Below are 22,120 nucleotides of genomic sequence, written 5' to 3' on the forward strand. Positions count from 1 at the left end.
CCAGGAAGCCCTGAACCACTGCGACAAAGCTGTTCCAAGCCGCTTTCTCCATATTAGTGAGCTTCTTGGGGAATTCATTGCACTCCAGGATCTTCTTTATCTGTGGTCCAATGAAGACACCGGCTTTGACCTTTGCCTAAGACAGCTTAGGGAAGAAGTCTTGAATGTACTTGAAGGCTGCCGACTCTGCTCTAGAGCTAGATCTAGAGCTCTGACAAATTGTTTCATAAGACCCATTTGATGTGCAGTGGTGTCATCAGCACCTTCCGGTCCAACAGTGGCTCCACTTGACGTTGTTCCTCCCCACAGAGAACTTGGTCTGCTGTGACCAGTCCCGTCTGTGGAAGTGCGCAATGGTGTCCCTGCTGTCCCAAAGGCAAAGATAGCAGGGAGACTTATTAAAACCGCCTTGGAGACCCATCAGGAATGCCACCATTGTGACGTCTCCTATGACCTCCCAGCTGTACTCATCATACTTCAAGGCGTCCAGCAATGTCTTGATATGTATATACTTAGGCAGCTGGAACTAAACTGAACTGGTGGGCTTAAGGCCCCTGTATTTATACTACTATTTATATTACTGGAAAGTTCTAGAAAGTTCTAGAAGTTACTCCACGTTTACTCAGCACTGAATCTATCTGGAATGTTCTGAAAAATAGGTACATTTCAAAATATCACTGTCCTGGTCACAAAAGCAAATTTTGTGGGGAATAATAGCCATTTTCTATACTTTTGAGGCATAAGCAATTAGGAAATAACACTTACTACCCAGGAGCCAAAAATAAATAAATAAATAAATAAATAAAAATTGTTACAGGGTGTCATTACTCACTTAATTTGATAAAAAAAAATAATAATAATACATTCATTACCGAAACATACCTACCAATTTCACACCTTTTTTTTGCTTGTGTGTTTTTCAATTACACATCACACAATTGTTGTTTGGGTGACGTCTCAGCAGCATACTTGCTTAGCAAAGCGACACCACTCTCCCATTCCTGTTAGGGTTTTCAATTGATTCTCCCCATTCAGTGATGCACCCACTGAGAATTATGTTGAAAGAGCTTTAATAACTGGTGATTCTAGACACTCCAGTCACCACTGTTAAATGCATTTCCAGGGCTCGAGCGTCTGGCATCAGATCAAATTTACAAGTGCTGGCTAATGCTAAACGTAGATTTTCTAAAATTGTTATTCATGTCAGCACTAACGATGTCCGGCTTTGGCAGTTGGAGATCACTAAAGATAATGTTAAAGAGGTGTGTAAACTTGAAAAAACAATGTCAGACACTGTAATTAACCCAAACAGTTTTTAAAAAGCTTTATGTGTTATGGTTGGTCTAAGAATAAAAGATCAGAATCTGCATTTAATAATCGTTAACTATTTCTTGACTGTGTAAATCTACAAGGTATTGTTATGCATTTTGGAAATGATGAACAAATTGTAGTAATGAGAATTGTATTCATAATTTACAGTTAAATTCCTTAAATTTATAAGGTCTTTCCGTCCACCCTTAAGCACCCAAATCTTTATTTATGCACATTAGTGGCTGTTAATATAAATGTAAACTATTTTTATATTTACCTAGATCATGTATAGCATTTAAAAACATTTTGAGAACATTTTGACATTTAAATTACCTTGTAGCCATTTTGAAGGTCAAAGCTAAAGGTGTTCTGCTTCATAAAAAAAAGAAATCAATCTGTATTAAAAAATCTTGATAGATGGAACATCAATGGACATTTCATTTTCCTGCAATTGTTCAATTATTTTTATACAGGAATATTCAATTCAAGATTATAATTTTTTATTTTTTTTTTTTACATTTTGAAAACATTCAGTATGACATGCATTAGTTTTAAAAATTTTATATTATTATTTGGTGACAGTTATGGAGACATTGACTGCATTCCATTCAGAAGTGATCATCCTTATTCCCTTTTCTCTTTGAAGACTTTACCCTCCACTGACAGCTTTTGAGAGCTGAAAGGTAGCGTTTATTTGGAACTCACCTTTTAAGTAATTTTTATTGGAAATTCAGTTTGAAATGTCACTCTATATGGGGTAAGTTGTCACACTAACAGCCTATTATAGGCTTTTCAGCTACAATTATGAGGTGCAAAAAGATAAATGAAATAACAAATATGGAAACGGTAACACAAAAAATAAATAAATAAATACATAAATAAAAATAAAGAAATAAAATAAATAAATTATATATATATATATATATATATATATATATATATATATATATATATATATATATATATATATATATATAAACATTGTTTTAGCCAATATACTAATATCTCTCAATATTATCAATCTAACTTCATTAGCAGCTCTCTCTCTCTCTCTCTCTCTCTCTCTCTATCTCTCTCTCTCTCTCTCTCTCTCTCTTTTTCAACCTAGATAACAATATAATGCAAAAATAATATTAATATGCATTCATATTCAGTGTTGGGTGTAATGCAATTAAAAAGTAATTAGTTACAGTAATCTTATTTAATTTTTAGTCAATATTAGTTTTATATCATATAGAGACTGTGTCTGTTCCCCAAACTACCAACCCAAAACTCTCACTAAATCATTTAGAAAAAATGTGATCATGGTCAAACTTGAAAAAAAATAAAAAAAATTTTTTTGAAGATAAACATCATATCAACCAAAGTACTAATTGTAAATGAAATTATTACAGATCATAGTTTGGATGTGCTCTGTTTGACTGAAACCTTGCTTAAACCGGATGAATAAATTAGTTTAAATGAATCTACTCCCCCAGGTTATTGTTATAAACATGAGCCTTGGCTGAAGGGTCGAGGAGGAGGTGTTGATACAATTTATAGTGAAGTTTTTGGTGTTACTCAGAGGATAGGATATAAGTTTAAGTCTTCTGAACTAATAATGCTTAATATGACACTGTCAGATATAAATAAAAAATCTCTGTCATCTTTTGCCCTTGCTACAGTATATAGATCACCTGGGCCTTATTCTGATTTCCTTGGTGAATTTGCTAATTTTATATCAGATCAAGTAGTTAATGTGGTTAGAGCTTTAATTGTTGGTGACTTCAACATTCACATAGATAATGAAAATGACACATTGGGATTAGCATGTATTAATATTCTCAACTCTCTTGGAGTCAGACAAAATGTGACAGGACCAACTCATTGCCATAATCATATGCTAGATTTAATTCTGTCAAATGGTGTTCATGTTGATACTATAGAAATTCTGCCGCAGAGCGATGATATCTCAGATCATTACCTCGTCTCTTGTTTGCTGCGATCAGCTAATGTCACTCAATCTACACCACACTATCGTTCAGGTAGAACTATTCTTTCGACCACTAAAGATAGCTTCACTAATAATCTTCCAGAATTGTCTCACATACTCAGTAAGCCAAAAGGTCTAGAAGAACTTGATGTAATAACAGAAAAAATAAATACTGTCTCCTCTAGCACTCATGATAGTGTCGCCCCCTTCAATTAAAGAAAACTAAAGAAAAAAGCCCCACAGAGAGCAGCTCGGAAAATGGAACGCAAGTGGAAGAACACAAAATTAGAGGTATTTCGCTGTGCATGAAAGGATAGTGTCTGTAGCTACAGACACACACTAAAAGCTGCCAGGTCAGCATATCATAGCAAACTCATAGAAAATAACCACAACAATCTTAGGTGTTTATTCAGTTCTGTTGCTAAATTGGTTAGGAATAAAGCCTCAACTGAACCAGATATTCTGTCGCAGCACAATGGTAATGACTTCTTTAATTCCTTTACTGATCAAATTGAAATAATCAGAAATAAAATTGGAATTATGCAATCAAATGTCACAGTACCTCAGAAAACAGTGCCTCATAATTTTCCTCACGAGCAACTTCAATTCTTCACTGTCATAGGTCATGAAGAGCTAAAAAAACGTATCAAAAAACCAAAAGCCATAACATGCACGTTAGATCCAATACCAACTAAGCTCTTAAAAGAGGTATACCTTGTAATCTCAGAACCTCTTCATAATATTATTATCTCCTCGCTATCCTTAGGACATGTCCCGAGAAACTTTAAATGGCAGTTATCAAACACTTATTAAGAAGTCACAGCTTGATCCTAGAGAATTGGCTACTTACAGACCGATTTCAAATCTACCATTATGCCGAATATACTAGAAAAGGTTGTGTCCTCCCAAGTATGTTCATTTCTACAAAGAAATGGTATATATGAACAATTTCAGTCAGGATTTAGGCCCCATCACAGTACAGAGATAGCACTTATCAGAGTTACAAATGACTTGCTCTTATCATCTGATCGCAGCTGCATTTCTCTTCTAGTGCTTTTAGATCTTAGTGCTGCCTTCGACACCATAGATCACGACATTCTCTTGAATAGGCTGGAGAATTATGCTGGCATTAGTGGACTTGCATTAGCATGGTTTAGGTCTTATATATCAGACTGCTACCACTTTGTATGTGTAAACGAGGAATTGTCAAGTAAAAAAAAAGTTAAGTATGGAGTGCCACAGGGATCAGTTTTAGGACATCTGCTTTTCTCCTTATACATGCTTCCCCTGGGAGATATTATCAGGAATCATGGAATACATTTCCACTGTTATGCCAACGATACCCAACTTTATATTTCTTCTAAACCCAATGAAAATTCACAATTCTCCAAATTAGCAGAGTGTATCAGTGAAATAAAAGATTGGATGGCCAGAAATTTCCTTCTACTCAATTTCGACAAAACAGAGGTACAAATTATTGGACCAAAAACCTCTAAAAATAACCGATAAAATATCATTTCCCTCTCGACGGATGTACTGTTACGTCGTCTTCTACAGCGAAGAACTTTAGGTGTCATATTTGATACCAATCTTTCCTTTGAAAATCTAATTTCCAGTGTTTGTAGAACAGCATTCTTCCACCTAAGAAATATTGCTAAGTTACGACACATGCTCTCTGTTGCTGATGCCGAAAAACTAATTAATGCGTTCATGACTTCAAGACTAGATTATTGTAATGCATTACTGGGAGGATGTCAAGCAAGTTCAGTAAATAAATTTCAATTGGTTCAAAATGCAGCTGACAGAGTGTTGACTAGAACCAAGAAATATGATCATATTAGCCCCATTCTATCATCGTTACATTGGCTACCTGTTAAATTACATATTAATTTTAAAATTCTGTTAACTACATACAAAGTTTGAATGGTCTAGCTCCACAGCACTTAAGTGACCTTCTGCAATCCAATATACCATCATGTTCATTATGATCACAAATGTCTGGCCTGTTAATAGTTCCTAGAATATCAAAATCCAGAAAAGGAGGTACTGTAGATCCTTTTCCTATTTGGCTCCTAAATTATGGAATATTCTATTTGTTTCCATGTCTCATGGAAACAAGGTTACTAGAGCCAGCCAGATCCAGCTCTGTTCCGACTTGGTGTTGGACTCCACTGCTACGTGTCACTGAAAGATGACATAAAAACTATAGCCAGTGCTAGCCAGACACCACTTCAGTCTTTTACGATGTACTTCAGAGGATGAACTGATGCCAACTCCAACTGTAAGACATCGGATACTTTATATGCCACTGCCTGAACCATGGACTTAGGATGGACCCCACCGAACCTAACCTCATTGATCTCTGACTACATCACCTTTGTCTTTTGATGGACTACACTCTTGAAATGGAATACATAGACTATCATTTAAATGCAAACAAAAGCCTTCATCACCCAACTAACAAGGACAATTGCATCAATGTGAACTTCTGCAGTTAATCCAGGATGGACTTCAAAGACATTAGTCATTAATCTTAAAGTTCATAAAAACATTTTTTTTTAAACACTGACCTTAACACTTACAAATTTTAAACCATGATTTGCACTGCACATAAATAAATAATATTGGCATTATATTCATGTTTTTTAGCCAGAGGGCAACTGGCCCCCACAGTGAGCCTGGTTTCTCCCAAGGTTATTTTTCTCCATTAACCAACATCTTATGGAGTTTTGTGTTCCTTGACACAGTCACCTTCAGCTTGCTCACTGGGACTGTAAATACAATTATTTATTTTTATACACAATTTACAATCATATTTAATCAAACTACACAATGATGACTCTAAGAATTTATAGATATTACAGTTTCATTTTCTGTTAATGCATGATTTTCTGTAAAGCTTCTTTGAAACGATGTGTGTTGTGAAAAGCGTTATACAAAAAATGACTTGACTTAAATTCTTGTAATCAGATTACAGTTACTGGCTTTCAATTAATTTAATTACTTTTTAAGTACATTATAGGATTATGTTTATTTCTAATATATTATTTATGTAGAATACATGAATTATGGCCCTGTAATGAGTCACTGTGAAGGAGAAATGTGAGATGCTGAGTGTATGACTTGTGCGTAACAATGAAAAGGAAGAAATATAGACATTATTTAGAATTTGTTGAGCGAAGTGTTTCAGAAAGTAATAAATTTTTTGAGAATGATTAGTAATTTGTTGTGTATTACTTTTTTTTAAGTACCTTACACAACACTGTTCATATTAGAACTAAAAAGAGTATTTTAAATTGAAATACTGAAAAACATATCATTCATCTTCTCTGCAGCATAGTTTTTCATTACCGAAACAATTATAAACATTTTGCGGTAATGATAAAGTGTGTTGCGATAATGAGGTGACCTAACACAAAAACACTAAGTAAGCAAAAAGTAACAAAGTGATCTAACATGTTTGAACTTCGTAGCAGAATAAGTCTTTACTTCACAAAAATTTTGTGTTTTGAATAGGCAGACAAAACGTGCAGAAATACAGAAAACTGGCTTGATGGACACTGGTTTTTGTCATTTTATTATCCAGATAGTGATGTTTGGAATGTCAAATTAATTATTTTTATTTACTATTGTGTCTATTTTTTTTTATATAGATAATATGTAATGAGATATTTAACAGAAAACACTGTAAACATCTATAATAAAACATGTAATACTTTGTGATCTTTATGTACAAGATTAAGCACATGTATATCTAATATTGATTTTTATACAGAAATCCTTACTGCCATGAGCAATACTCAGAGTTTTCCACTGGGCAGGGTTTTGATTTGTATCGACAAATGCTTCTTATCTGTGATCACACATGCTCTCTCGTATGCAAAGAATGACAACGAAACTTGGCAAAACTGAGCAGGAGAAAGACAGAACAGAGTGCCCCAGGGACCGGCTGCTGGTAATGGCTTTTGACGCTCACTTCTTTCGTAATTTGCCGATTAATGTGTGACAGATGCGCATAATGCTTCTGTGCGTGTAGCCAGCCAGGAGAGGATAGAGCGGGAGTGCTCATGGGATGAGATAATGCCTATGAGAGGAAAAAGAGTTTCTCCCATTGCTGCTACCCCTGTGTGATTCCCAACAGATGTTCCACACACCCCTCAGCACAGAGTCACACGCCAGTAAGGTCAGCATCCTGAGAACTCTCAGCCCTTATGCATCAATAGACTGTGAAGGATCTGTGTAGGTCAACTTAAAATCACCTGTTTGAGCTTTCCATTAAAGATACTATAAGAGTAGGTTCTTAAAGGGATATTTATCTTGTTCCAAACATATATGCTGTTATTTCAAGGAATCTTCACAACAGAGATATTTCGAAGTGACTGTAAATAGGAGAGAACTGTTTTTGTTGTTGTCTCCAAATAGGCCAGAAAGCACCATAAACATAGTCCAGATGACTTGTGCATAATATCATGTCTTCTGAAGTCATACAATAGTTTTATGTGAGGAATCAAAATTTAAAGGAATGTTCCAGGTTCAATACAAGTTAAGCTCATTCGACAGCATTTGTGGCATAATACTGATTACCACAAACATTTATTTTGACTTGCCCTTTTTCTTTTAAAAAAAGCCAAAATCGAGGTTACAGTGAGGCACTTACAATGGAAGTGAATTTTTGAACGTTAAAATACTTTTTCAAAAGTATAGCCACAAGACATAAACAATATGTGTGTTAACATGATTTTAGTGTGATAAAATTGCTAACTAACCTTTTCTGTGTAAAAAAAGAACTTTACAGCTCAAATAATACACACGTTTTAACAGAAGAACTAATGTAAATGCTTTTATAAAATTATAACCTTCACATTTCTGCCTTTAAACCCTCCAAAAATTGGCCACATTCACTTCCATTATAAGTGCCTCACTGTAACCTCGATATTTTCTTTTTTAAAGAAAAGGAGGAATGAGTAAAAAAACATTTTTGTGGTAATTAATATTATGCCACAAATGCTGTCGATTGAGCTTAACCTGTATTGAACCCATAATATTCCTTTAACTCTTGTGTTGTGTTCGTTTTGTGCTAACACATTTTGTGTTCTCACCCACTAAGATTGTTCATAAATCTCTCATATTGCATATATTATTACAAGATATTGCATTAGATCTTTTATTAACTTCTTTTTAATAATTATGACAGGATTTGTACTTCTTTTTTGAACATATTTAAATATATATATATATATATATATATATATATATATATATATATATATATATATATATATATATATATATATATTTTTAGTAAAGAGTAAAACCATACAAAAGATTAGATAGCCTTGTGTTATGTATCGTTGAAAAGGTCTCAATTAGTAGAATGCAATGAGTAAATTTGTTTCACTCAGAGGTTAAACTGCAGTGAGTATTAGTTTATGAAATTCCTACAGACGCACATAAATACAGTATAATAATAATAAAAAAAAAAATTGTATTACTTCCTGAAACATATATAAGACATAGACAATGATGTATCATAACTTACAGCAGACTATCCCGATTCAAACGAGCCCAGACACAACATAATATGATAAGTAAATCTTGAAATATTACTCAAAGAGTGTACATGGAAAGACGATGCATAAGAGGGCACTTAACGCACATTGTGTGTGTGTGTGTGTTTATATATATATATATAATTAATTTCCATTCATTTCCAATGACCAGCCATTTATAATGGGAACACAAGTGTAAAAAAGTAAAATAAAATAAAATAAAAATGAAATATAAAAATGTAAATAAAATGGTTAATTTTGTGCGTGTGTGTGTTTTCAGATACTATATGTGAACAAAGTCAAGGAATTTTAAGTAAAAAAAAAAAAATAAATAAAAAATAAAAATAATGAACTAAAAAAATTCAGCATCATAAAAAAAGTCATCCAGGTCAAAATGACCGGAACACAACACAAGGGGTTAATTCATAATTCAGATAATAATTCATAATGGATGATCTTCACCTCTTCTGCGGCTCTTAAATAAATAAATAAATAAATAAATAAATAAATAAATAAATAAATGTCCTTTCATTTGGATGCAAGACTGATTCGAGACTGATAACATTCAACCTTCGCCATGGGCTAAATAGCCTAATGATTTAAATTTCGGTCTGTTCTTCACACATAGATAGATAGATAGATAGATAGATAGATAGATAGATAGATCGACTGATCTCCTAACTTGACTTATTTTATTTTAACACAGCAAATTGAGTGTAGGTGTATGAACAATATGGATAGAATCTATAGTTCGTACAGTATAAAAATCATTATTCTATGGAGAGTCCTCATAAGAATAGCCACACCAACGTGTGTGTGTGTGTGTGTACTGAATGCTGAGTAGATTTCCTGCAGCGAGATGCAGGGCTCCGGATCTGAGCGCAGCACGCCCCCACTAATCCCCCCTTCCTGTTTTGTGTAAATGCAGCACCGCAGAGGAAGAGCGGGATTTATTTGATAATTAGGCAGATAATACCTTACAGCCAATTACCTGAGATGGGTGGGTTAGGAGTGTGTTTGTACGCATGCAGGAGTGGAAAGGGGTGGCGATGTTTCTCTGAGTTACTCACTTGTTAGTGGACTTCAAGATTTACCACTTTAGAACTATTTTTGAGTGCTTGCTTTTGCACACAAAAATAAATAAATAAAAAATTTGAGGGTCAGTGTTGGCTGTGCCTATCACTGTGTCTGAAAGCTAAGCATCTAATTGAATGCTGTCAAGCAAATGGAAGAGTGTTGGAATCTGGAAGAGTTTGTGGATTTGCAGTCCTGCCAATTTCAGCCTGTGCTCGCCCCCTCTACAGTACATACATAAATATGGATCAAACTCAAAGTCTGGCCCACAAAATAGCATCAGTGTGGAGATACTTCTGTAATGTGGTTTAAAGGCTCCAGGCAAGAACTAGAGAGTATTTTTATGGTAAAAGAACTGCGAGAATCATTTTGCAGTCAATGAGTTTTTGAACCCTGTAATCTGATCAATTTTCCATAAAAAAGCAGAAAATGAAAAGAATGTGGACTAGAGGAAAAGACAGATTTACACTCTGCTAAATTAGTTGGAGAAGTCCTTTGTTTATTTTTAGCTGTAAATGGGAACTCCTGTCAGCACGACATTTGCCTTTGCCTTCACACTTCTATTTATTGGTGTCCATGGGCAAAGGTTGCCTCACAAGCCCTCCATGCTGTGTAGAACATCCATATCAGTCTATATTTGTCTGCATGTTTTCAGGAATACAGTGGATTGCATTCACTGCCATTGTAAGTGCCTCACTGTAATCGCGTTTGTTTTTTTGTTTTTTTTAAAGAAAAAGAGGGAAGAGCCGAAATACTTTTGTTGTGACAATCAACATTATGCCACAAATGCTGACAATTGAGCTTAATTTGTATTGAACACAGGATATTACTTTAATATGTGAACTTGAGGGGAACTGACTTCATACATTCACTAAAAATCAGACTGAGACCAGTTGGTTAAAAGTAATTGCAAAAACTGCAAGAATACAAGTACATTTTTAGAAAAACTCTTGGACTATTTGTTTCCCGCTTGGTTTGATAATTTGCATATAATGCAATGAAATTCATACAATTTTAAGTGTGCCCTATGTGTCCAAATGCTTTTTGGGGACACTGTATAATTTAAGGAAACTCTATGAAAAATGAACAGAAGAAATCATTACACTCAACTTGGCAGCTGTAGGAAATGAAGTCCTGCCTTTCAATTAAAAGTGCTAATCACCTTTTTGAAAAAGGCACCACTTGCTTCACGACACATTTTTACTCTAAAACGTGCATGCATATTAGCTTGACCAACCTTAAAGACACTGTACTTTAGCCTGATTTGTTCTTAAGAAGCAAAATGTATGATACCACTGTTGTCACATTTTAGTGGTGATTTAAAACATGTTGTTGAAACATTAGCTTGACAAACAGTTTTGGAGATTTTGGTCTTTCCCCATTCAGGTATAGGAGCTGTACTTGAGTAACTAGAAAATACAACCCCAATTCCGAAAAAGTTGGGACAGTATGAAAAATGCTAATAAAAACAAAAAGGAGTGATTTGTAAATTACATTCACCCTTTGCTATGTTGAAAGCACTACAACTACTAATTATATAATGTTTAACCTTGTGAATTTCATTGTTTTTTAAAATGTACAGTAATTTCAAATCAGATGATTGCAGCACACTCCAAAAAGTTGAGACAGGGGCAATTTAAGACTAATAACAATTTGACGAGTTGAAATAACAAGGCGATGTGAAACAGGAGATGTTAAACAGGTGAGGCAATCATGTCATAGTATATAGGGAGCCCCCAAAAACAGCCTAGTCCTTCAAGAGCAAGGATCATTTGAGATTTGTCAATTTGCCAACAGATGCTTCAGCAAGTAATCCAGCACTTTCAGAACAATGTTCTCCAAAGACAAATTGGAAGGATTTTGGGCATTTCACCCTCTACAGCACAATATAGTTAAAAGATTCAAGGAATCTGGTCAAATCTCAGTGCGTAAAGGACAAGACGAAAATCACTTCTTAATGCACGTGATCTCTGATCCCTCAGATATCACTGTCTTAAAAAACATCATTCATCTGTAATGGATATAATTAACATGTGCTTGGGATTACTTTAGTAAACCTTTGTTAGTCAACACCACTCACCGCTGCATCCACAGATGCAAATTAAGACTTTACTATGCAAAGTAGAAGCCATACATCAACACTGTCCAGAGGCACTGCCGACTCTGGGCTCAGTCTCATTTTAGATGAAAAGCAGAAAAGTGGAACTGTGTTTTTTGGTCTGTAGAATCCACATTTCAAGACGTTATTGAAAAACCAAGCCGTCATGTTATCCAGGCCATAGAGGAAAAGGGCCATCCAAGCTGTTATTAGCATCAGGTCCAAAAGCCAGTGTCTGTATGGGCCAGGGGTGTGTCAGTGCCCATGGCATGGGTAACTCGCACATCTGTGAGAACACCATGAATGCAGACATATATGTACAAATTTTGGAGCAACATATACTGCCATCCAGCACCGTCTTTTTCAGGGACGTCCCTGCATTTTCCAGCAGGACAACTTCAAACCACATACTGCCCGGATTTCAAGCAGTCCTGACCTGTCTCCAACTGAGAATGTATGGCACATTATTAAGCACACTATCCAGCAACGAAGACCCTGTACAATTGTGCAGCTGAAGACCTGCATAATGGATGATTGGGGGAATATTCCACTTTCTAAACTTAAAAAACTTGTGTCTTCAGTGCCCAAATGCTTAATAAGTGTTATTAGAAGAAATGATGTTTCACAGTGGTAAACACTTGGCTGTCCCAACTTTTTTGGAGTGTGTTGCAATCATCTGATTAAAAATTACTGTACATTTTCAAAAAACAAGGAAATTCACAAGGAAAAACATCATATAATGTGTAGTTGTAGTGCTTTCAATATAGCAAATGGTGAATATCATTTACAAATCACTCCTTTTTGTTTTTATTAGCATTTTTCATATTGTCCCAACTTGAATTGGGGTTGTAGCTTCTTGGAGGTGTTACCAAGATGGCTGCGGAGTGGACTGACCAACTCCATCTCATGACAAGTTAAGATAAAAAGGACTTCGTACAGACTGATCTCACAGTAAATTCGTAAACAGTAGGTTGACTTTTCTTGAGCTAAACTCAGTCTGTGCATACTGAAATTCGAAGCACTGCCTCCAGTGGCCAAAGAGAAGTGTGTTTCTGGGTGAAATGCCCACAGAGGGGCACCACAAGCGAGTTGTAAAATGAGTTGTTTTTAGCTGTAAAGGATGCAATACAGTGAAGAGGAATGCATATTTTATTAACTGTACCCCCTAACCCAAACCCCAACCCTAAACCTCACCATCAATTTTACACCTAACCAGAGTAAAAAATTTAATCTTAGAGGGAAAGTCAGTCAGTCATGAAATGAACACATCGCAAGTTTCAACACAGGAACCCACATATCCCACACTGCTGATGCAACACGCTTCCGATCACACCACAGGAGATGGTAAGCACATAACCAATGCAAAAATGTCTGATGGGAGATGCCGCTTGTCAGTACGTCAGCATAATGGGGCCAAAGTTAGGGTACTGGAACGTTTGGAAGCAACATGCCAACTTCTTGTGTGATCATGTTGGCTCATACAAAAACGTACCACTTTTACTCCTATAAAGAACAATAAATGAACCAACAAACAATTTTAATGCATTTTTTCCTAAGTTTAACCGCTAACCCAAGCATAAACCTAACCAATTTTAATAGGAAAATAACTGATGTTTCCCACAGAAAGAGAAACATTGGGGAGTATGATTGAGCATTCTTGTGGTTTTTCGTAAGTTTCCCTATCCCAAAACCAAACTAACCCTAACCCTAAAACCCAAAACCACCTTTGAAAGAAAACACTGAGGTTTGGAATGAGACGAGAGAAGTGTATTACAGGTTAATGACATACATCAGTCATTTGAATTACACAAATTAACATGGAATGAGTAACAAAAAATATTCACAGACGTTTCCTTTTTTAAAACAAAGTGTTGGATTGGAGGCAAGCTAAAATTTTATGGCTGTATTGTATCGATTTAATATTCTGTTTATTGATTGGTTTTAGTCTGTGGAAATAAAAGTTGTATTTGTCATATGAGCCAAGTCGTACAATGTCTTACAATTTTGCTATCTCGTACAAATTATTCCGAGTTGTCATAAGACTGTATTGGATTGATTTGTTTCAAAGGGACTTTTATATTTTGGATGTAAACATACTGATGAGTTGAAATTTTAACTCTTTTGTCACTTCATTAAAGTATTGATATTTCCTTGAGTTTTTGTCTTGACTGAAACTTTCACCCATAATTTCCGCTAAATGTTTCACACTCAGTCATGCCTCACTGTTACGGGGTCCAGTCTGGAAACTGGTTATGCTACAATCTGATCGACTTAAATGGCAGCTACCATTTTCCAAAGTGTTGGGCTGGATCCCAGTCTGTTCTCCTGGCATGCATGCCCCTCCTTAGCTCAACTGTTCGCGTGGAAGATCATATCGTGTTGGCTTAGCCCTTCGACACTCACAAACATTTACTTACCCCTCCGCCCTTTCTCGTCACCCTCTGGCGTGCCACGCTGACCATTAAAAACGTTTCACAGTTTGGGCTGGTTTGAAGGATCAGCGTGGATAAGGCGGCGTCACATGTCTTGTTGTGGGAATGCTGATAAAGTGGCTTGGTTTGGAGATTATGGAAGACTGTGAAGGGAAGTGAGGCGGTGAAGGGGCCCAGATTCCCCATTCCGATTGCAGGGGCCCCTCCCACTCCTCCCATGCTTGAAATCCAAGCCAAATCAATTACACTCCCCCGGCACCTCCGAAATTACAGAGCAATAAATAACCCCCCAGAAAAATATGATGGAGTTATGAGGGCCTGCGGATGGTGGTGAGGCCTATGGCTGCTTCATGGTCCCCTCTCCCCCACCCCTCCTTCTTTCCCTGTCTTTTTTTCTCCTTCTCTTACTCTATCTGTGACTGTAGATTAGGTCGCCTTGATTCCCTCTGCATCTCTAGTTTCAGGGCTCTCTGTTGTCCATGACCTTGAGTCCAGCCTCAGGATATGTGATCCAGTGTGTAGCAGGCACCCTGCTTCTCTTGTAGCAGACAGGGATTGTGGAACATACATCTTCTTTTCTGAATTGGCCCTTTGGATCAAATAATATTTTTATTTAATTTTTTGCAATTCTACATTTGCAAAGCTATCAATCTATAAAATTATTAAAATAAAATAATGCATTTTATTTGTGTAGCATCTTTCATACATAAAATTCAGAAAGTGTATTACAGGTCTGCCACATCATCGCCCCATGTTCTGTGTTTCGTGTTCGTTCTTTGTGTGAGTGCACAAGTCCAGTTGTGAGTTACCGCTGTGCACTCTTCGGTCTGTCTTGTTCGTGTCCAGGGCATGGTGTCTGGATCCTGACTTCCTGTCTGGTTCGGTTTTGGTCTGTGTCGGGATCTGGACATGCTCCATGTTCTGTTTGTTTTATTACAAGCATGTTGACGTTTTCGCCCTCATGTGTTTCAGGTGCCGCTGGCACATGGAATCAGCATTTCCATGGGAACCCTGATTGTTTCCATGGGAACGCTGATCATGCCAACTTTCAGCTGGTGAGCGGCACCTGCCCCTTGTTTGTTTCTGCCTACTTTAATCCCCTTGTGTGTCATGTCCTTTTCTGGTTTGTTGAATGAATGTTAAATGTAGTTCAGTGTTGACTGAATGTCATGCAGTATTGTTAAATGTAGTCTGGAATGATCATTGGATGTTATCATTATAGTAAGCTGTTTGATGCGAAGTAACTAACCTCACTCTCTCTGCCTAGTTAGTCCTGTCTCGTGTATCTCTTGGTTGCCTGCATGTCAGGTGTGTGGTTGCCTTCCAGTTTGCTGCGTGTCAGCTGATCCTCAATGGAGGATTCCTCGTCTCTGCCCGTGTGTTGGAGAGAGTGGTCTCCCTCCAGTCTGCTGTGTGCTAGATCTCTGTGTACATGGCTCTTCAGTGGAGGATTCCTCGCGCCGTGTGCACTCACCTACGAGCACGCATGTCATGGAGGATTCCTCATGGATCTGAAGTTATAATTTACTGTAAATAAATTATTTGAACTGTTCCTCTGCTCTTAGTTCAGAATAAAAAATTTAAAAAAATGTTTTAAAAGAAAGCATAAAAACAAAAACAACTAGAAAATAGTTTAAAAAAAAATTAAAATGTATTTAAAAAAGATGAGGAATTAAAAATATTTATAAAGTGTTTAACATTTTATAAATATTTAAAAATATAAAAGTAAAATATTTAAATACTTAAAATGTATTAATCAAAAAACTTTGATTTCTTCTTTGAAAGTTTTCATCATATACTTTTTAAAAGTGTGAATGCTCCTCATTAAGCTTCAATTGATAAATGGTCAAATTTATTATATATTATTTATTATATACAGTTTTTTTTTAACAGTATTTAAATGTAGGAATGTTATAGTATTTAAAAGTGGGATTGCACTTGGTTCTGGGATTGTTCATTTAAGATACTAACCTTTTCATAGCAATTTAATCTTTGGAAACAAGGGTCAGTTGATAAGAACTATGTAATGCTTTACACAAAATTTACTTTGAAACTACTGTTTTTTTAATTAATTTTTTTATTTATTCTCTCTTGAGTATAGACTCCTATTTCTTACTTTGCATTTGCACTATCTTCATCTGAAAACTTTTTTTACTTCCTAAAACGTGTACCTCAAAAAATAAATATATAAATAAATTAATTAATTAATAAAGGATACATGTTTTAGGGAGTAAAAAAAGTTTCCAAATGAAGATAGTAGTAGTATATATATATATACTGGCATGTGGAATCAGCGTTTCCATGGGAACCCTAAGCATTTCTTTATTTAATTTTATTTTTGAGGTACACGTGTTAGGAAGAAGTAAAATGTTTTCAAATTAAGATTGTTAATCGGATATTGAAGTGCTAACAAAAACACAAATGAGTTTGAAGTGCCAAGATTAGCTAGGTGGAATGTCAAACTCCTCTAAATAATCCAACCGCAATATATCGTCACTATAAACTCTGACGTTTACCAGGCCCGTTCTTACAGTCCACTGCAATTAAGTCCAAACCTGAGTATGAGTACAAGAGCCAAAATAAAATGGTGCCATTTACTGCGGGATGTTTACCCTTCACACTTCCTGGCCTCACACACTCTAGGCATTATCCACAGCAGCTCTGTGTATAGACAAGTGTTCAAATACTTCCCCTGATCAGCAGACACACACACACAGATAAGCCATTGTGCTCTCGTCCGGAGAGCTGGGCCGAAGGCTAAGCGGTTGAACATTAACTGTAAGCTGCTGAGTGGTTGGCATGACTCAACTACAGCCACAGTTTTCACTTTATGAGTGTATGTGTAACTGTGAGAAAAATGCAGGATTATATGATAGCGGTTTATTTGCACGCACTGTCTGTGTTGTTTTAGCACGCTGTTATTCACAGAATTACACAAATCAGGTAATGGTGCAAACTTGATTAAATATTAAGTGCCGAACGCAATTTGCGTAAAGAAATTACTGATCTTGCGTGTCAGTTCTGAGTGCTAGGTTGTGCTAAAATTCCAATAACGTGATGTTAAGCGTGCTTATGCTGAAAAAATTACAATAACTTAAAGGAATAGTTCACCCAAAAATGACACATTTGCTGATAATTTACTCACCCTCAAGCCATCCAAGATGTATCTGAGTTTCTTTCTTCATCAAAACAGAATTTAAGACTTTTAGGATTTAATTTCTCCTCTAAACAATGCAAGTGAATGTACTCCATTTTTTGACGGTCCAAAATGCATATTTAGGGTGCATCAAAATAATCCACATGACTCCAGTAGACAAATAAAGTTCTTCTGAACACAAAAGATTGATTATTTTTAGAAACAAAACAATACTTATATACTTTTTAACTACAAATGTTCGCTTCCGTACATCTCTGTGACGTGCGCTCATGAGAGGGATGACGTAAGCTCGTTGGTAAGGTCACGCGTCACGTGGAGGAGGAGGCAGGAAGCGCGTCATTATTTACAAGAGAAACAATGCCGTTCACAAACCAAAACAGTCCAAAACAATTTCAAAACAATATAAAATAAAATAAAAAATCATTTCAAAATAATAATAATAATAATAATAATAATAATAATAAATTCCTGACTCCTCCTCCACGTGATGCGTGGCCTTACCAACAAGCTTACGTCATCCCTCTCATGAGTGCACATCACAGAGATGTACAGAAGCGAACATAGAAAGTGTGTTAAGAATGTCTATATTAAGACCATAATTGTGTGTAACCTTAATTGAAACAGTTGATGTAATATTCTTAAAGAGCCCATGTTATGCTCATTTACAGGTTCATAATTTTATTTTGGGGGTCTACTAGAATAGGTTTACATGCTTTAATGTTCAAAAAACACATTATTTTTCTCATACTGTACATTGCTGCAGCACCTCTTTTCACCATCTCTCTGAACACTCTGTTTTAGCACCTGTCTCTTTAAAGCCCCCCTTTCCAAAAAGCCCAGTCTGCTGTTCTGATTGGTCAGCTGACCCAGTCTGTTGTGAATGGTCAACCGCTTAGAGCGTGTGTCAGAATTGTAACGCCCCTTACCGTAACTGAAGTAGCCCTAAGGCGGGCATTATGCAAATGTGTTACATAGTGACGTAGCTATGCCACGGAAGTAATGGCTGGACTACAAACCAGGCATTTCAGGCAGTTCAGGAGCAGTGTTTTCTGTGGGAGAGGGTAACTCCCTTTGGCGTGGACTTTGTGCTTTGTAACTCTGCAGACCTTTTACATGCACAAACAGCTATATTACACACTAAAGGAAAGGTAAAATCTCAAAAAGCATAATAGGGCCTCTTTAAGTAAAAGCTACATAATTACTCTGGCTGGCCTTACTGCACTACACACTAGTTTCTGTAGATAAAACTGACAGTGATAAAGTGCCCAGTGTAAGAAGAACATGAACATTAAGATATTTCCATTGGCATAGATTCTGTTATTACTTAGTGCTTTAGCAATATCAGCCCTCTGTAGATTTTTGATAATAAGACTGACAGGTAATGGCATGTTGCACAATTAAGAGTAAAGAGTAACTTTTGAGGGCTGCATTTTCATTAAACAATATAAACTCACTGAGCACTTTATTAGGATCACCTGTATACCTACTTATTCATGCGATTATCTAATCAGCCAATTGTGTGGCAGTGCAATGCATAAAATCATGCAGATATGGGTCAGGACCTTCAGTTAATGTTCACATCAACCATTAGTATGGGGATAAAATGTGATCTCAGCAATTCCGACTGTGCCATGATTGTTGGTGCCAGATGGGCTGGTTTGAGTATTTCTGTAACTGCTGATCTACTGGGATTTTCAGGCACAACAGTCTCTAGAATTTACTCTGATTGGTGTAAAAAACAAAAAACAACAGCAGAAGACCACGTTGGGTTGAACTTCTGTCAGCCAAGAACAGAAAGCTGAAGCTGCAGTGGGCCTACCATTTGCATACCTCAGCAGAAATCCAGATTGATCAGACCAGGTGATGTTTTTCCAGTCTTTAACTGTCCAGTTTTGGACAGTTCTTGGCTGTGAAGTAATAAAGTGGTTGGTGAGTGTACTGTTATTTTACAGATCTGGGTTAGGTTTTTTTTCTTTTTTTTAATCCCTCCTAGAGCTTTCAAGCTACATCCACCAAACCTGAAACAGACCTTCAGTTCCTGTAGTGAATGACCAAAAATACCAAACGGAATGTTCAAATTTGAATCGATGGAATGTTCAAACGGGCCATGACCATTCAAACTCCAACTGTCAAAGAATTCAAATGTAAACAAACATGCACAGGGTCTGCCTGTCTGTCTCTCGATCTCTCTCTTTTGTCTCTATCAATCTATCTCTGTCTGTCTGTCTGTCTATAATCTCAACTTCAAAGTTTGTATTGACAAGGTTTACCTGTCTAGTTAACATGAATGCTATAGATATAATTTAATTAATTTTTAAATCTAGATTAAAATGCAGCTATGAGCCATATGAATCACTCAGTCAAAAGCAGTCCAAACTCCCCTCACTCGCTGCTTGTCTGGCTGCAGAAGAACCGTACCGGATAAAAAAAACTTTTTTTAATGTACAAAACATTTATTGCTTTGTTTTTTTCACACGTTCTGTCACTGAAAATGACAGCAAAATCCTGCGTCTGCAGATTAGGTCATACTGATTTGCAAAATCATACACGTTTATAAGTTTTGATGCAGCATTTTGTGCGTTCACAAAATGCAGGGATTTTTTGTGTGTTTGCTGGGATTCAAGGAAATCTGCTTGCCAATTTGCAGTATTAGTCTTACATATTCAGTTAAGCAGGTGTGTGCGATTATTTTGATACTGGGGTCACATCAGCCGTTAAGTAGATCTTGGAAGAGAGAAGATAAAAATTCAGCATAGTTGTATCTTTTAAGCCCAGAAGTAGAAGTGCACTCATGCACTCAATGAATGATGCACAATTTTCTGAAGTGAATACTGACTGATGGGATCATTCTGCGATTGCTTGAAGTTGTGCTGCTACTTTTCTATCATGTGTTAGTAAAACTGAATAAAGGCTGAATACAATTATTGTTTATTTTACCATACTTCAATGCAGTGGTGATTTAGTATTCAATTTAACACTCTACATCAGGAGTCTGGTGTAATAGTCAAATAAAATATTTGGAAATTATAGATTCTAAAAGCTTATTTTAATGTTTAAGTGGATAAAGTTGTTTTATTCTGAAAACATTATCAACCCGTTTACATGTTCATGGGTCATGATGTGGGTCTCGTCAATGGTTTGTTTGGCATTCAGCACACAACTGAATAAAACAGGCTGCATAACACTGATAAATGATTACTGCCAGAGTAACATTCACATACAGGTGTGAGGGACTTCAGCATTTTACAAATAACACAAAGAACAAACATTTTCCTCTCTTGCGTGTCACCTTCGTGTGTGAATGATGTGAAGATCTATTGGGATTTTACTGAAATTCATCACTGAAAAGGTTTGCTCGCAGACTTGGCACTAAATGGCACACGCATCCTCACGAATGGACACGGAGTGGCTGCATCACTATATTATCGCATCATTGTAGCATAATACTGCACTATTGAGCACTACGTTTTTTATTTCATTTTTTCGAAGAGAAGAGAGAGCACGCACATGGTTGCCAGATTGCATAAATTATGACATAAGGTGAAATATTTCCTATTTGTGCATGTATAAATCTCTGAATGGGGTGTTGCATCTATTATCTAGCAACCCTGAGCATATTAAAAGCTTGTGGATGCGCGATAGGTCTCAAAGCCAGATAAATAAAAGATCTAATAAAAAACGTTCATGATAAATCGACCCGCGGGCAGTACTTTGCCCTGGTCTGCAATTGAGGGTGCTCTAAGGTTCGATTGAGGGTGCTTAGCACCCTCGAGTAACCCCGTAGAACCGGGCCGCTTGCAGATGAGACGCAGATGCAGTCAAATGACCTCAATTGTTTGCTTCCAACCAGAAATCAGGAAAACAACAAAGTTCCTTCCTCAGTGACATCAGAACAGTGGCTGAATAAAATTATGGTTTGTAAGAAGTTGACCAAATGTCTTGAAGATGGTTGCTGTCTTGAAAAAAAAAAAAAGCTTGATTTCAAACAACTAGGCTTGTTCCAAACTGCCATATGGAACTCATAACTCACAAAAGAGACCACTTCTTTTTTATTTTTTCAAACTCATTTTATGATTAAGGTTCATATTCTGGTTAAGTCTTTATTCTGAAAAAGACATGAACATGCTCCAAAGCTATTAGAATATTGTTGTATACATGTAATGTAATCAGTGTTGGATGTAATTTAATTACAAAGTAATTAATTACTGTAATCTAATTGCTTTTTTAGTACAAAAAGTAGTGTAGCGCATTACATTTAAATCTTGTAATCAAATTACAGTCACTGACTTTCAGTTTAATTACTTTTAATTACTTGGGTTACACATATTTCTAAGACAATATTATGTATGTAGAATAGATTTAAAACATAAATTACATTAATATGTACATCTGTTTGCATTTTGTGACAGCTGAAGGGTGTGCGCCCCCTAACGAGTCAATGAGCAAGAAGGAAATTAACATTATTTTAAATTCAGAAGAACAAAAGCTTTTCTGTGAAAAGTGTTTTAGAAAGTAATTTAAACGTAC

The sequence above is a fragment of the Myxocyprinus asiaticus genome, chromosome 38, assembly GCF_019703515.2.
Source record: "Myxocyprinus asiaticus isolate MX2 ecotype Aquarium Trade chromosome 38, UBuf_Myxa_2, whole genome shotgun sequence".
Lineage (NCBI taxonomy): Eukaryota > Metazoa > Chordata > Actinopteri > Cypriniformes > Catostomidae > Myxocyprinus > Myxocyprinus asiaticus.